Genomic DNA, 15,670 nt, shown 5'->3' with positions numbered 1-15,670 from the left:
ATTCCTCATGAGTATCCTGGAGGTGGATGGTTTCTAAGGAAGAAAAAGGACATTTGCATGCTTTGGCCTCCAGTGACTTTTGTTCCTTCATTAAGGGTATGAAGGAGGATAGAGCCCCATGCAATGACAGACATTAGTGATACTCTCACAGGCAAAAACAAGTAAAGGCTTCTTTTAACAAAGGCATTGTTAGATTGATTTTTCCCCCTGTTTTTCCATGCTATATTTGGTCCTAAATACCACACATTTTAGACATTAATGGACCTTCTATGCCTCTTATCTGTAATTTTTACTATTAAGACCACAAAGTTAGTATTAGAAGATCAGCAGAATTTTTCAAAAATCCATTTAAAATTCTAGCAGTGGCAATGTGCAAGAGCTGTAACTATTGAAGGTCCTGCAGTACTGGAACAATGTTGTTCCAAGTAGCCATTCAATGAGAAAGATACTCTCATTAAAGCCTTCATGAGCCTTCTCCAATAAATCAGTATTGTTTCAATCTTTGATTTTCATTAACAGGTCATTATTAGAAGGTTGACATCATAAATTTTAACTGCCACTGAGGCTCTGTTGTGATTGATAGTGTCAGTGTTTTTCTGTTACTTGAATTTGCAGCTATTGTCAGTGTAATTCGTGCTACTGCATCTGGAGAATGTCGTATATTACCAAATACTGGCATCTTTTTCTCAGTTTAAGAAGATTATTTTTTGCAGTTGTAATGCAGTAGCTTTAAAATGTACTTGATGATCCATATCTAGCAGAGCAAATACTTAATCACTAAAGGGCTTAATTAGCACAAGGTGAGAAAATTTTGCCCTCCATGAAGTTGCAAGGCCTTGGCTTAGGAAGGGAGGGAGACATGTGGACCCTCCTTGTCATGATCAGCTTTGTCACAATAAATTTCCTGTCTGGAGGGTTCTATCTGTGTATTTTCCTGTAAATCAGTATGCACTTTAGCATGGTCATTAAATAATAATAAATATTAATTATAGGCAGTTATGGTTTTATCACACCATACCTGTCAAAAGCCAAAACTTTACCTCATCCTTTATTATAATATTATAAAATAATGATTCATATTTCTAATCTTTTACCGGACAGCTGAATATAAATAATCTCCCATTTTTGTCTCTTGGACTCTCAACAGCTTTATCTTTGCTACTAATGGCTTCTTATGTCTCCAGAAAGAACAAAGCATTGAAAAAAGAAGATAATGATTTAATCAAAGACAACTCAAATGGCAGTTTTGCTGTGCGGACATAAACAGAGTTAATGGTTCTCTCAGGACTCCTTTTTGAGAACCATAAAATCCCAACACTTAAGAAATAAGAGTTAATACACACTTTAAAAAGTGTTTTTCTATTTGAGGAAAAGACTGAAGTCTAATACATTATTGGCTGAATCTTAAAACATTTATGATGGTGGAAAGACAGGTTTTTATTATACATTTCATCTTCACTTCTTCATTTATTCTTACAATAAAATCAAATAATCAGTAATAGGGTGATATTTTGGTGTCAAATGGAACCTAAACCACATATGAAAATGGAAAATCATTTAAGCAATATGTGAACCTTTAGTGACTGAACCTTAACTAAGTAATGGACTACAGGAGGTGCTGCTTGGGCATTTTATCTTACTCCGAGGACTCTTTCTCTTATTTTAAAGGGCTAGCTACTGGCATAAACAATTATGGGGAAGTCTTCATGCCATTGGCATTGCTCGATAGTAGCATTTTCAAAATGAATTTCCCAAAAGTCTTCCTTTTTACTTGGGAGAAAACAGTACAATTAAAGCTATCATATAAAGGAGATGCTGAGGTGTCTGCTTACAATGCAGCTGCAAACACATATGCATTGCTGAGACAGTTTACTTCAAGACTCCTTTCTCACTTTTTAATGGTGTTACTGGAAATGACTAGGAAATTTCCAAGTACAAATTTGGTCTGGATTTCTGGAGACTAACCAAATGAAAGGTGAATTTAGACTAAAAATAGTATAAGCAGCTTACAGGCTTATAACTATAGATGAAAGATTATATTCTGTGTGGGAGTTTTGCAGGGAACTCAGGCAAAAGTGTTCAATGTCACTAACCAGTTTGTCTCTTTCCATTACAAAAAAAAAATATATTTTATGACACAAAACCTCAGCAAAGAAAGATGGAAATTTTAACATCTACTGGAGTACCTCATTTTCTTTTAACCCTCTACTGTTTTGCAAGCAGTTTCCTAGTTTCTATTCTAAAAAAATAAATAAATGCAGACTGTGCTACTTAATAGCATTAAGAGCATCAGTCTGCTCCACTGGCTGGATCTGGATCAAACAGTAGAGATCAAAAAGAATATAAATGTACTTGATATTCCATCATATCCAGAAATAAACTGCATGCAATAGAAGGACTAAAGTGAAGAAGCATATATGTTGAGTATTTTTATTTCCAGTGCTCCTTCACAGTTACTGGATTAACTCACCCTTCATTCCCTCTTTACTCATTCAGATCTTGACTCTTTTATCCTCTGCTGGCAAATTGAAGGTCTGCCTTGTGGTCAGAGGTCACTGAATTAATCACTTTAAACAAGAGATTTGCTGAGGTTTCAGAATTTCTAGTGTGACCTATTTCTCCTTTCTGTTTTCCACAACTTTCTCTCTGTTGTTTGTAAAGGCAAAACCTGTGGAACAAGATCAAGAGTCAGAAAGTGCCAGGAAATGAGTGGTCTTGTGGCCCAGCTTACAGGAAAGTGAGTGGCTCATATTCCCAAACTGGGATAGCTGGCTTGGTTGCTGACATCTTTCTAGTGCAGCATCTGGCTGCTGCAGAAGGAGGCAACGATGTGGGCTCTGTGGTGAAGCACTGGATGAAAAGTTTCCTCCTAATGTTAAAATTGATATCCATCCTTCAGTCCCATAGGTGCAGGGAGAAGAGTTCTACCCAGTTACATGGTTCAAACAACTGGAAATACAACCTTCTTAATCTTATGCCCAATATAGTTTTCAAATTACCATTATACAACATCGGAGTCCTTAAGATATTGTGGTTTTCTCTTTTTGGTACCAATAATCAGCTCTGCAGGGAGCAAATCACCAAAATTAAAGAAACTCCTGATCTAAACTATTTTGGAAACTTTTGGAAGCTTTTTGGAACTGTGACCAGACAAGATGAGTCAAGAGGAATTTGTGCCTGGTCTGCACAAAGAAGTTAAGCCATGCCACCTCAGTGGTACAGCAGTGCTGTTGGGAGAGGGCTCTGGTGTCTTCTGTGCATAAGGGTGTGTATGAGCTAAACTATCAGCAGGCTTTTCTGGGCAGCCTGATGTGTTCTCTTTTGTGCACTGGCTGTGTCACTTCCTTAGCTAAGTTGCAACTCTGGGGACAAAACTGCTTGCATGGATACATGTACCATAAACAGCATTCTGAATATTTAAGTCTGCAGCTTATCTAGAGAACAGGCAAAAAAAAAAAGAATATAGTATTTTGGCAGCAATTTATGCCACATGGGCAAGAATATGCCCATGTAGGAAATCCATCCTATTGGTTTTTTCCACTTTCCACTCCAGCTGAATCCAGGTCACCAGTGCAACTGCCAATACAGGTATGCTTGGGCACTGTGGAAGGAGAGGGTTAGCAAGGGTCCTGGGGTGTTGTGGGCAAGAATTGTCCTTGGATGTCAAAGGGCTCCTAGTACCTCATTTATTGACTTGTTCAGTCCAGAGGCTTCCCCTTTTGCACTATCTTCTCTCTTCTAACATAGAGGGGGCCAATTTCCATATGCATTAACATTCCAGGGGCATCACAGGAGCAGCAAATCCTTTGAAGGGTAGAGAAACTCTTTCTAGCTATTTCCCCTTGGAGCTGATTCCAATGCAAATCTGCATCTGAACAACTGTTCAGTGACTAATGCAAGAATTGTACCTTGACCAGTTGCAATATTGCACTCAGGATCTTTTTATATTCTGTTTCCACTGAACCAAATAGGATTTAAAGAAGTGCTGTAAGATTTAGTGAAATGAGGACTGTGTTTAGGAGCCAGGGCTCAAGTGTTTTCCCTTCTTTTATGATCTATTCAGATATAGAGAACACACTTTAAAAAACAGAATTTCTCACTCCCATGCACAGGGAAGCCAGGGTAGCTGGGAAGTAAAGGGCACTGCCTGCTTAGCCCTTGCCCCATTGCACCATTACACCTGCTGGCACTGCTCTCAGCCATTCCTCAAGCATTAACAGCCTTTTACTGGATTACTCTGCTTTCTATGCCACTACACCTTGAATCTCCACTACACCTTGAAATATTGCATTTAAAATGTAAAATAGAAAAAAAGAACTAATTCCATTAACTCAAAATAGGTCTCTAATTGACCTCTTAATATGGTGTATTTAACGTGACACCATACCATTTTCATATGTAAATTGGATGATTCTTAATAATTCAGTGCTTCTATTTTCATTCTATAGAATACGTCTTTCAAGGGAGTCGGGAGAACGTTGTGAATTTCTGTCATTTATCACTCTGCCACAAAAATTAAACTGTGGCTGCCAACATGAAACAGCACATTTTACACCTGCCTTCCTATGCTTTGCTCTTGCAACAACTCCAAAACCTGTATACTTTTCTTATAATAAACATATTGGAAACTTGAATGTGAACATACTTTTTTCTAATCTTTTCAGTAGTAGGAAGAGGAGGGTGCTGACAAACAGCATTTCCCATCGCAGGATTCAGCTCAGACTCACAGCTATTCTGAGGAATAAGGTGCTCACAGAGCAGGACTAGTTAATTTGGGTCCCTGTTGGGCTCGTGTGCAGCATCTCCCCGTGCCACCTCTGTCTCCCCAGGCAGCCCAGCCCCTCCACCCCCGGGGTGACACTTCACATTTAATCTAAACCCTCTCAGATTAAGCAGGCGTGTAATTTACTCCCACAGTGAGGTCCATTGCAGCTGCAGAGGTGATGTAAAGGAGAGTTTGTTTAAACAATGTTAAGCCTGCAAACCTGCATGAAAATACCCTGGTCTGGGCTTAAAGCAAAGCCTTTAATGTGTATTCAGTCTTGCATTCATCTGGCATCTGTGTATGGTATTGACTGATGTTTTATTATTGTTTGGTAGATAAAAATATTTAACTTAAGAACAAGTCAATTTCAGGAGGGGCTTTATATAGACATCACAACATGCTTCTCCTGCTGCTGTGAGTGTAGGAGGCAGGGTAGTTTTCTACTGCTTAACATGTAAAGTCTGACATATTTTAAGAACATGATCAAACTGCAGCTTTAGAAATCACTTTAAACGTAAAAAAACCGAAAGAAATAAATCCATAGTCTTTTGACAATTTCCCTCAGCTAAACTATTCCAATATGCTATTTTTACTTTTATTATTTCTTTCTACCTTTGGCAGCACAGGTCTTTTCAACCAGATAGGGTATAATGGACCATGAAAGCAGGATACCTTCTCAGAACCCAAATGTCAGCAGCAGTTAAGGTGAACTGCTTCATTCTAAGGTGCAGTGAGTTACCTCGTGCTTCACTGGAAACCTGAGCACCAGTGCAAGAGAGGAACTGGGAACGGAGGGGGTTTTTCACTGAGATGGATTGTGACAGCCCTCAGGTCACTGGTGCCTCCTCGTTCTATGAAATAACAGCTTTGTTAGAGAAATGCAAGGGAAAGTATCGTTGCCAGATTTGCACTATTTCCCCCTCTCACAGACTGTGTATTTTACACAGCTGACAGTGCATTTGTTACAGCCTACCTTCAGATGTGTGCCAACAGGACATACTGGAAATTGTGCACCCAGACCAGAGGATTTCTTAACCATAGGTCTCCAACATCTGCTGCACACTTGTTACATGGCTGGAACATGAACAGAGCTTTTAATTTTGCTCTTTGATTTTTGCATTCCTGTTTTTAAATGCTGTTTGTGTAATTTATGCCTTGCAAGCCCACAGAAGTTTGGTGGAAAGGAACTTCTTCATTTGAACTCTCTGAAGTGCAATATTTCCCTTGGCTTAATTTTTCCCTCCTTCTAAGCTTATGAATTATCATCTGACAAATTGGATCTGTTCTTTTCCAGCAAGTTATTTGAACACATACTTGTAGCTGTTTTTAAGAACAGTGCAGCTTTCAGATAACTTCATTGTTATTTTATGTGCCAGATGTGGTTTGTTTTCCACAGTTGGAATATTAGAAAAATGTTGCATAACCACAAACATCCATCTATTCTTTTACAAATAGAAATTAAAATCTACAGATAAAAGATAAGTGGATCATGCAGAACCCAACACTGCCTTATTTCACTTGTCTCTTTATACAGAAATGAGTTCAGGTTTGCAGTCACCTCCCTGCCAAAATACAAGCTCGTTGCTCATCTTCCCTCTGCCTGGACTTCCTCAGCCATCCTGCTTCTCTGCACTCCAGTGACTGCATTTCACTTAACATGCCCATTGACCAGAAGCATTGAAAGAAATCCTTCTTTATTCAAACCTTCAAAGCAAGTTCAGCAAGCCTTTTGGTTATTCTCCACTGACTATGTCACCCACATTAGCAGATTTACTTTTGATATTTAAAGTTTCATTAAAAGCTAGGATGTGTCCTGGATTTTATCCATGTTCTGTGCAGCCTCCTTTTATTTCTTTCTTTTGGGAATTGTTACACAGAGGAATAGCTGGTGCCTCTAATTTTTTATTAAGTGCCCTGAATACAATTTCTGGGGCTGTGGGATGAACCCATGGAAGGGTTCCCCTGACTCTGCACTAAGATTGTACATTGTGAGACTCTCTCCCTTCAGAGTAGGCCAAATGCAAACAAACACTTTTAGCTCAGTGGGGATCCAGCAGGGCAGCCAACACGTGCATCCAGCTGCCAGCTCTGTGAGGTCTGTGTGACACTGACCTTCTTCAAAGGAAAAGACAGAAACAAACCGATTTTACAAATTCCATGAGAGCTGCCTTTGCAGATGATGACTGAAGAAACTGAGGTACCAGTTTGGGAGAAAGCTAAATTTACTCCCAAGCTCCACGATAACAGCAACTCATCCTTCTTTAAGAATTGCTTGTCCGTGTATCTCTGTGTGCAGCTCTTGTCTTGTGTGTTCCCTTTGCACAGCATCCTGTCTCGCCAGGATAGGCACAGGATGGAAGGGCTGCCATGGTCCATGTTTCAGATTAGGACAAGGGGAGGTAGCCCAGCACAACATGCAAAGCCAGACAGTGCATAAATTACAATTACTGATGAGCCAAATCTGCAGAAACCTTCCAAGCAGCATCCTTGAAACGTTGCTCATATTTTAACATTTCAATTAAGTAGATTTTTATGTATTCATGCTGTAAGTACTTTATGATCACTGACTCAGCAGTCTTCTGGACTTCAAACCTCAAAGAAATAGAAAAGGGAACACCCCATATACAGGAGAAGAAGAGTCTTCTTCAGATGACAGGACTCAGTATCTTTCTGATTTATTTTTAATTTTATAAATAGAATTGATCAGGAATTGGCAGACCAAGTCATTATGGCTTCAGAAAGTTTAAATGTAAGCCACTTTGGCATTAGAAAAATATTTAGGTACATATGCACCATTTTCTGTTTTCAAGGTGCCACAAATGTTAATTAACAAATTAATTTTGCTTGCCTTAGCTAGAAACGTCCCCTGTCAGTCTTGGACTTTTCCCCAAAACCACCAGCAAAGGCCTTTATCATAACTGCTGCAGCAGCACTGGGCACAGATCATGCCTTGACTAACGGGATATGATGCAATAAAAAGCTTTATAGATAATGAAACCATCTCCCTAAAGCAGTACATTGAGAGGAGACTGGACACTTACAGGAAGTTTTGCCCAGCCCATGCTTCCAGCAGGCAGGACCTTGCAGGCAGCTCTCTGCCAAGCCCAGCACAAACCCAAGCAGCTTCCATGCTGCTCCCTGAAAAATCCCAAAGGGATTTCACCACGTGGGCACCTGCCCCTCAGAGGGCCCCTAGTGGAAACCCTTGCTGCTCATTTCCATACCCTGAATCTGTTTACACGGGGATATAAAGGCTTGAAGTTCTTCACAGCCAGGTGCCACAGGTGGTCTTTCCTTGGGGAATATACAGCCTGGAAAATTAATGGGGTGGAGCTGCTGTGAAGGTGTGCTCTCAAACAAATGGGTTCAATATATTTTAGCTTGTCTGTGCAATGTTCTAATGTAACAGCTCCCAGTTCCTCTGTTTCTAAACTGTGTTTCATCAGTAATTCTGAGGTATCCTATGGGGACAGCAAAACACAGGAATCATGTCATGAAAAGAAACGAGAGCTTCAAATCTCTTTATTTGTCAAAGATATTATTGGTGACAACGTAATGAAAGACTAGAAGGAATGAAAACCACAGAATAAGCTGAGTTGGAAGGGACCCAGAAGGATCATCAAGGTCCAACTCCTGGCCTTGCACAGAACAGCCCCAAGAATGACACCCTGTTCCTGAGAACACTGTCCAAAAGTTTCATGAGCTCTGTCAGGCTGGTGCTGTGAACACTTCCCTGAGGAGCTGCTCCAATGTCCAACCACCCTCTGGGTAAAAGGCTTTTTTTAATATCCAACCTAAACTTCCTGTGACAACTTCAGGCCATTCCCTTGGATCCTGTCACTGGTCACCAGAGAGGAGAGAAGAAAACAGAGTGTGTTTCATCTCTTCCCCTCACAAGGAAGTTGTAACTGCAATGAGGTCTGTCCTCAGTCTCCTCCTCTGCAGGCTGAGCAGACCAAGTGATCTCAGCTCAGTCCTCACACAGCTTCCCCTCAAGCCCCTTCACCATCTTTTTGTGGCTCTCCTTTTTATGCTTATTAACACTTCTGTTTCTTTTTTGTACTATGGCACCCAAAGCTGCCCCCAGCACTGGAGGTGAGGCTGCCCCAGGGCAGAGCAGGACAATCCCCTCCCTTGCCCAGCTGTGCCTGATGCCCCCCAGGACAGGGCTGGTCCTCCTGGCTTCCAGGGCACTGCTGGCTCATGTTCAACTTGCCATGGACCAGCACCCCCAGGTCCCTTTCTGTGGCACTGCTCTCCAGCCTCTCATTGCCCAGACTCTCCATCCAGGGTTGCTCCCTCCCAGGGGATGAATCCAGCACTTTGCCTTGTTAAACTTCATGTGGCTGGTGATTGCCCAGACCTCTGATTTGTGGGGGTCTCTCTGCAGGGCCTCCCTGCCTTAAAGGGAGTCAACAGCTCCTCCCAGTTTTGTGTCATTTATGAAGATGTTAAAGAGCATAGCAAGGATGGAGCCCTGTGGAACCCCCACTAGTGACAGGTCACTGGTGTGATGTCACTGATTCACTGTAATCCCTTGTGCTCAGCACACGAGCCAGCTGCTCACCACTGCATGACGTGGGGAGCACAGGGACATGAGTATCACATACAAGAGAGGTTTGCCAAGGACGAGGGAGGGCAGAGTTCGTGGCTGTAGAAAACTCAAAAGTGAGGCTGGGAGCTGCAGAGGTGCGTCCACAGGAAGGTGCATGACAAAAATTGAATAGAGGAAAATTATTTCAGTGGGACCAGTTTTGGTAAGAGGATTGGCAGACTCAGGGTGAGGCAGAGAAGAAAGAAGATGGAGACACAGGTTATACTAAACTGGATCACAAGATAACATCCTACAATAAATTATTCTGCTTGTGCATTTCTTTATGTCTCCTTTATAATTCTTTGCCAGCATATCATACAGGTAAATCTTATTTTCCCAATTATCCCTGTTGGCTCTGCATCACTATAATTGAAGGGTTCTGCTCTTCTCTCAGCATGAGCTCACCGAGAACAAATTGCTCTTACAGAGGAGCTGATGTGTGAGCACACACGGGGAGGACCTGACAGCAGCTCAGCCACTGGCACAGAACCAGCTCTCAGTGAGCAGGGAGCATGCACGCCACTCCTAATTACAGGACTTCTTAATGTCGATATCTCTGGAAGAAAAACATTAATGTGCCTTTGACAGGACATTTCTTCCCCTGGTCTCAAAACACACTCCAGAGGTGCTGGTATCTAGTCACAATTAGAACTGGTCACTGAGAAATTCAGCAATGTCGTTCCCTCCAGATCTGAATTGCTGCAATCTTTTCAGGAATGTTAGATGGGAAGAGGAGGGAATCAAAAGACAGTTGCCCATAGCATCTGCCAACAAACCTGCTTCTTATTTTTACCACCTCACATTTGGGAAAACACATTAACACCTCACAATATCTCATTGTGGAAAGCATTTCAAAGATTTAATTTCCTGCGTTATTCTGATTCATATCACTACTGCAGTCATGCTGGTCAATGAGTTCTTTGATTCTGATCTTAACTTTCCAGTGTCCCACAGATTGACTCAATAGAGAGAATTACAGTTACTGGTCAGTGTAGTGGAACACTGAATAAACACAACTGTTTCAATGTTTTCAAATCCAGATCACTTAGAATAAAAGGTTTTAAGGATCTGGGAAAAAGCACAGGATGAAAGGAACAGACTAATAAAATTATTATAAGACAGTATCTGCATTTTCATTCTGATCAGTGCTTTGCAGTCAAACTCAACACCGTGTGTGTGGTATATGACAACACTTAATTTTAAAGAGAAGTTCCACAGGGCAGGTAAGCACTACATTGAATTAAAAGGTACCTCTGTTTCCTATAAGATTTAAAATTAATAACATAGGGAAAATAATTGCCTGACTGCTGAGAAATTATACATAAAGCAAAATCATACACACATTATATACTCTGTGTACATATTTATATGCTCCCTAGTTACCCCTGATTACAGCTTGCCACATCAACAAAACACCTTGTCTGGTATTTTTCTTACATTGAAACCTCTTGGCCAATTCGAATTTTTATCTCAAAAGGAGCAAAAACCTTTGTTTACCATCTCATAGGACATATTGTTACAGTCTCGAGCTGAAGATCTTTTTTAATGACGTGCTTGACAGGACTGAACGGTGAATGTTCACCAGCTTTCACCTTCACTATTAATAACAGCACAGTTCCTACCTGAAATGTCTTCTATAATTGTGTAATTACACAGCTCATTTATCCAATTGTTAAGCCAGGAGTCTGATTAAATATTAACAACTGCTTGGTTCTCCTAGTGTCATTAGTTGGAAAGCAACCCTGTAATCTCAGGTAACCCATGATGGTAATTATCCTTCACAGCTCTCCTCAGCAGAAAATCCAGCACCAGCAGAGCAGATGAGGTTGCCCAGCAGAAAACACATCACCCTTCTGTTCCTCCTCACCTCAACACTACCTGAGCCCTGTCCTGTGTGTGTGGACTTCCCATGATGGGAAAGCAGGTACAGAGCACTGCAGAGGGTGGCACTGGATGGATTTGCTTCTTTAATCCCATGCTGCATGTTGAGAAATTGCAGCCTGACTTCCAAAGTCATTTGTTACTTTAAATGAAAGAAGGGGAAGTTTGGTTTGGCCCAAACATTCCCTTCCCATGGAAAATAAGGGGAAGAGCAGAGCATCCCAATTTGTGACGAGCTGTGAGTGATGCTCTTGTATGTGGTCTTGCATCGGAGGGGCACGTGTCCAGGGAACATCCCAAATTATAGATGAAATGCATAAACCAGGAGCAAGCTGCACTTTTAATGCACTCTGCATGGGAGTATCACAAGGTCCTTTAAAATAAAATGTTGCAGAAGAGAGCATCAAAATGCCATAAACAACCCGAAGCAATGGCAAACAGATGTTTAGCTGAGGCCTCTGAGGAGCCTCTGCGTGCTGCTGCCCACAGCCCTCCCCAAACACCTGGGGGACCTGGGGGACCCTGAGCTGGGTGGGACGACACGAGCAGGCACCCTCTGCCTCTGGGATGGGGATCCCACCGTGGGGACACTTGAAAGGCACGGGGGTGCAGGGGTGTGGGCATTGCTGGAACCCATCCAGAAGATCCCTTTTTCCCAGCTGCTGCAGCAGCATTAATAGAGGACTGCCTGGAGCAGCAGGGCTTTCCCCCCATTAACATCTTATTACGATGAAAGGCACAGTTTATACCTCCCAGAGTTATTGCTTCCAGGCTGTCTGCACACTCAGGTGAAGCATCTGGTTCAGGTTTTCAGGCTTTCCTTGCAGTGGGGAGGACAGGATCATAATTTGTGTGTGAGGAGAGCAGGGCTGGAGGTGGGCTGGGATGGGGGGGAATGCCACCTATCCAGCTGGGCCACCAACACACTGCCCAACATCTGCTGTGCACAGCCCCTCGTGGCTCCTGTCCCTGCTGCAGCGAGGACAGCACTCCAAGGGAGGTGCAGGAGGGGGAGAGGGCAGGGTTTGCTCTCAGATTGCTCTGGGACCTCTCCAAGCACTAGGGAGGGCTGCTCCAGAGCAGGGCATTACAGCAGGTGGCACTGGAAAGCCCATGGGGGACTCCCTGATCCAGAAGGAGCTGCTGCTCAACTCAGGCTCCCAGCAGGGCTCTGGCAGGTGATGAATTTGAAACAAGATTTGCAAGATCAGAGTCAGAAATCAATAAACTCCATCAGCTAGGATCTAGCAGCTGTCTGAAACAACAGGTTACAGCAGCTGATAAATACTTTAAGGTGGAGGAAATTAATTAAAAATAAGACGAAAATATGATCATAAATCATGCTTTCCAGCTGCTAACACTATATGGGGAACAAAACCCAAGAAATAACCACGTTCAGGTATATCCCTTAAAACACAGGTAGCACAACCTCTCCAAGGATGGATACCTTTATATGGAGGGCAGATTATGCTACAAGTGACAAATTAGCCCTTGCATAAGTTTTAGCTGCCAGGTTTTTGTGATTCAGAAAGCTGAATTATCAATTCCTTTTCTTGTTTCTGAAATCCTCTTCGGAAAATCCTCATTCACCCCTTTGCAATAATATTTCCCTTATATTTGCACCAATTGTGTAAATGAAGGATTCAGTGAAATACTATAGATCCTCAGGACTCTCAGCCTCAGCAGGGATTTTTTGGAAGCAGAGAAAATGTTTGAGCTCACCTCACCAGCATGCATCTTGCAGGTGGGACATGTATTAGGAGATGCTCTTGTCTGAGAAGATTGGAGAATCCTCTATAGCCTGTAGCATATCAGCTGAGGCTTCCCTCTCCATCATTTTTCTTTGCCGCCAAAGCTATAAAAAATGGGTTTTAAGCTAACACAAATTAAATACAGACAAGAAAGACAGAGGACCAACATGCCTGAGAGGCAGGGGTGGCCAGTGAGGCAAGCCTGGCGATATCAGAGCAACCTCCATCCTCCAGGACCCGAGTGGGAATTTCCCAACTTCTCCAGCATGGGCTGAGACAAAGCACTGGGAGCTGGCACTGCCAAGACAGGCTGGGGGAGATGCCAAGAGCTTCTCTCGCCCTGGAAGTGTTGCCTCCAATCCTGCGAGGGGGAGACCCAGCAGTCTGTGAGAATAATTGATTATTTTTTAATAATTTCTGACAGAAGCCAGGTACCTGTGTGGCTGCATTTTCTCCTGTGGGGAAACTCTGCAGTCACCTGTGGACAGCAAATGTGGAGCTGCAGGCTCCTGGTTTCCCACTGGAATCACAGGGAGAGTCTGGGCAGATGGGCAGATGTAGCCTTTGTGGGCAATGGATGAAAACACACAAAATATTGGCAAGGATGCTTGTTTCCAGCTGTGCTTAATAGCTTTAGCAAGCTCCTAAGGACTGGAAAGATCATCTCAGGAAAGGAGGTTCTGACATGGCCACCATTGCTGCAGAGGTTTCTGGCTCATTACAATCTTTGTGCTTTGTGTTAAATAAACCACTTAAAATTATGTTGTTGGTATTTAAACATTTGTAACAATTGATCATCAGAAAATATCCAATAGGCCTCTGATGGAGAGTCAAAAAGATCACATATGAAACTAGATTTTTGCAGCACATCACTCACTGCCTTCTATACTGCTGCAAGTAGCTCCACTGAAAAATAAAACCACCTGGAGGAATAAATTTTTTCAGTTAAGGCTGACCAGAATAAAAGGTTTTTTTTTTTCCTTCTGGCCTTGCATAGACATTTTACAAACAGTTGTTTTCCAAAACAGAGTATCGATCTTCAGCAATACTGACACTGCCTGCCAGGGCCTGCCTGTCCTCTGGTGATGCAGAGGATCACAGAACCTGATTGCAGCTCTGCAGCAGAATTGCCCAATTCCCCAGGAAGATGTGAGTTGCCATTCAGAGACCCAAAGCAGCACGGGTTCCAGCAGCACGTTAATTCCAGCCAACAGAGCTGAGTGATCTCAGGGAACCACCTGCAAAAAGCCCACACAAAAATGCTCCCCAGAAACCTTCCAGCCTCATAAACCTCTCACAGGCCCCCAAAGGCCATAAATTCTGCAGGGTCTCTCACAACTGTTTCAAAACATTTAATGTTTTCCTTCTGCTCTGTGGTTTCACTGCCCACAGTGGGATCTCTGCACCCACCTGATACTGAGCCTGGAAGAGTTTTGCTCCGGATGCCAAAATCTGCTGTGGAATGGAGCTAAATTGTCTTATGCCTGATGCCTGTCTAGGTAAGATATTGAAGCCACTTCCTTACAATATGATTTATTTTAAATTAGACAGGGGGAAAAAAGCAATTGAGGAAACTATTTTAATCTGATTTTCAGTTTGTAATGCCAGACTTTAAGATATTGGTGAAACAGTTTAATGGCATCAGCTGAACTGAAGAACTCGAGTGTGGGACAAGCATAATATTTCTATCCACAAACATAAAAATGCTGTTAAAAAAACAGCACTCCAAACAAGGAGAAGAAGCTTATAAGGAAAATGCCTCATACTGTCACCTCAGCAGGAGTAAACACTGAATGAGTTACTGAAAACAAAACTGATAGAAAATGCAAAGCTCGCTCATACAGGAAAGAAAGTGTAGGAATGTGAACAAACCCAGCTAGGCCATGAAAAGAAAACTGAGAAATGGGAATGGCAATGCAAAACTGAAAGTGCCTGAAAAAAAACTGAAAAATATTTTGATGCACAGAAACTGGGAATGACCTGCCTGTCAATATTGAACTATGATTTGGAACCATTTATGAAATCAAAACAAAAAGAAAGACATGAAGGTTGGTATATGCACCCCAAAGTTGTCACCCCTCAACCTCATCTCCCACCACTCTTCAGTAAGACGAGCGACCTTTTGGGAGTGGGGTGCACTGGGTGTAAATAACCTGCACCTCAGTGAAGAGGTGCCATACAGCAACCAGGTACTGAACCAGGCACTTCTGTCATGGGCAGAAACAGACCAAGAGGAAGACAAAGAACCTCGGGCTGTGCTGAGAGAGGAGCCATCAGGAAAGACAAGTTACCACCATTTTTGAAGGATCAGCATTCCAAGTTATTTCATTCCTTTTATTAACAAGGTAGGAGAATCCTAATGAAATCTGCACATCTGACAGAAGTTAATTGGTTTAATAAGGATGATTGCAGTACCATGCATGAGACCTAGATGATTTTGTGGGTTCGAGTATTAGAAACAGATTAAACTTGACTGCACCAACTGTTCATCACCCACCTGGAGAATCCTAAGTGGAACTGTAGCTTCACATGGAGACTTACTTGGTTTGACATCAAAAGGGGAGAGCTTTAGCTCACAAGAGCATTGATTACGAGCGCAGTATGGAAGGAGATCAAACTCTAGGACCTGAGAAGTTTATTCCTATTGCTCTGAGCTTCATGCACAGCCACTCATGCTTT

At 42.3% G+C, this 15,670-nt stretch overlaps 1 long non-coding RNA gene across 1 annotated transcript; it reads left to right on the top strand.

Annotated features, from left to right (window-relative positions):
* Positions 1–3,336: 3,336 nt before the first annotated feature.
* Positions 3,337–14,496, top strand: LOC148225084 (uncharacterized). The gene is made up of 3 exons (XR_015801619.1): positions 3,337–3,588; positions 11,144–11,283; positions 14,384–14,496. It is a non-coding gene; the product is annotated as an uncharacterized LOC148225084 (long non-coding RNA).
* Positions 14,497–15,670: the final 1,174 nt, after the last annotated feature.

Source organism: Sturnus vulgaris, chromosome 1, assembly GCF_052056855.1.
Source record: "Sturnus vulgaris isolate bStuVul1 chromosome 1, bStuVul1.hap1, whole genome shotgun sequence".
Lineage (NCBI taxonomy): Eukaryota > Metazoa > Chordata > Aves > Passeriformes > Sturnidae > Sturnus > Sturnus vulgaris.
The sequence above is the reverse complement of the archived record's forward strand: the minus strand, read 5'-3'. Positions and strand labels throughout refer to the sequence as shown.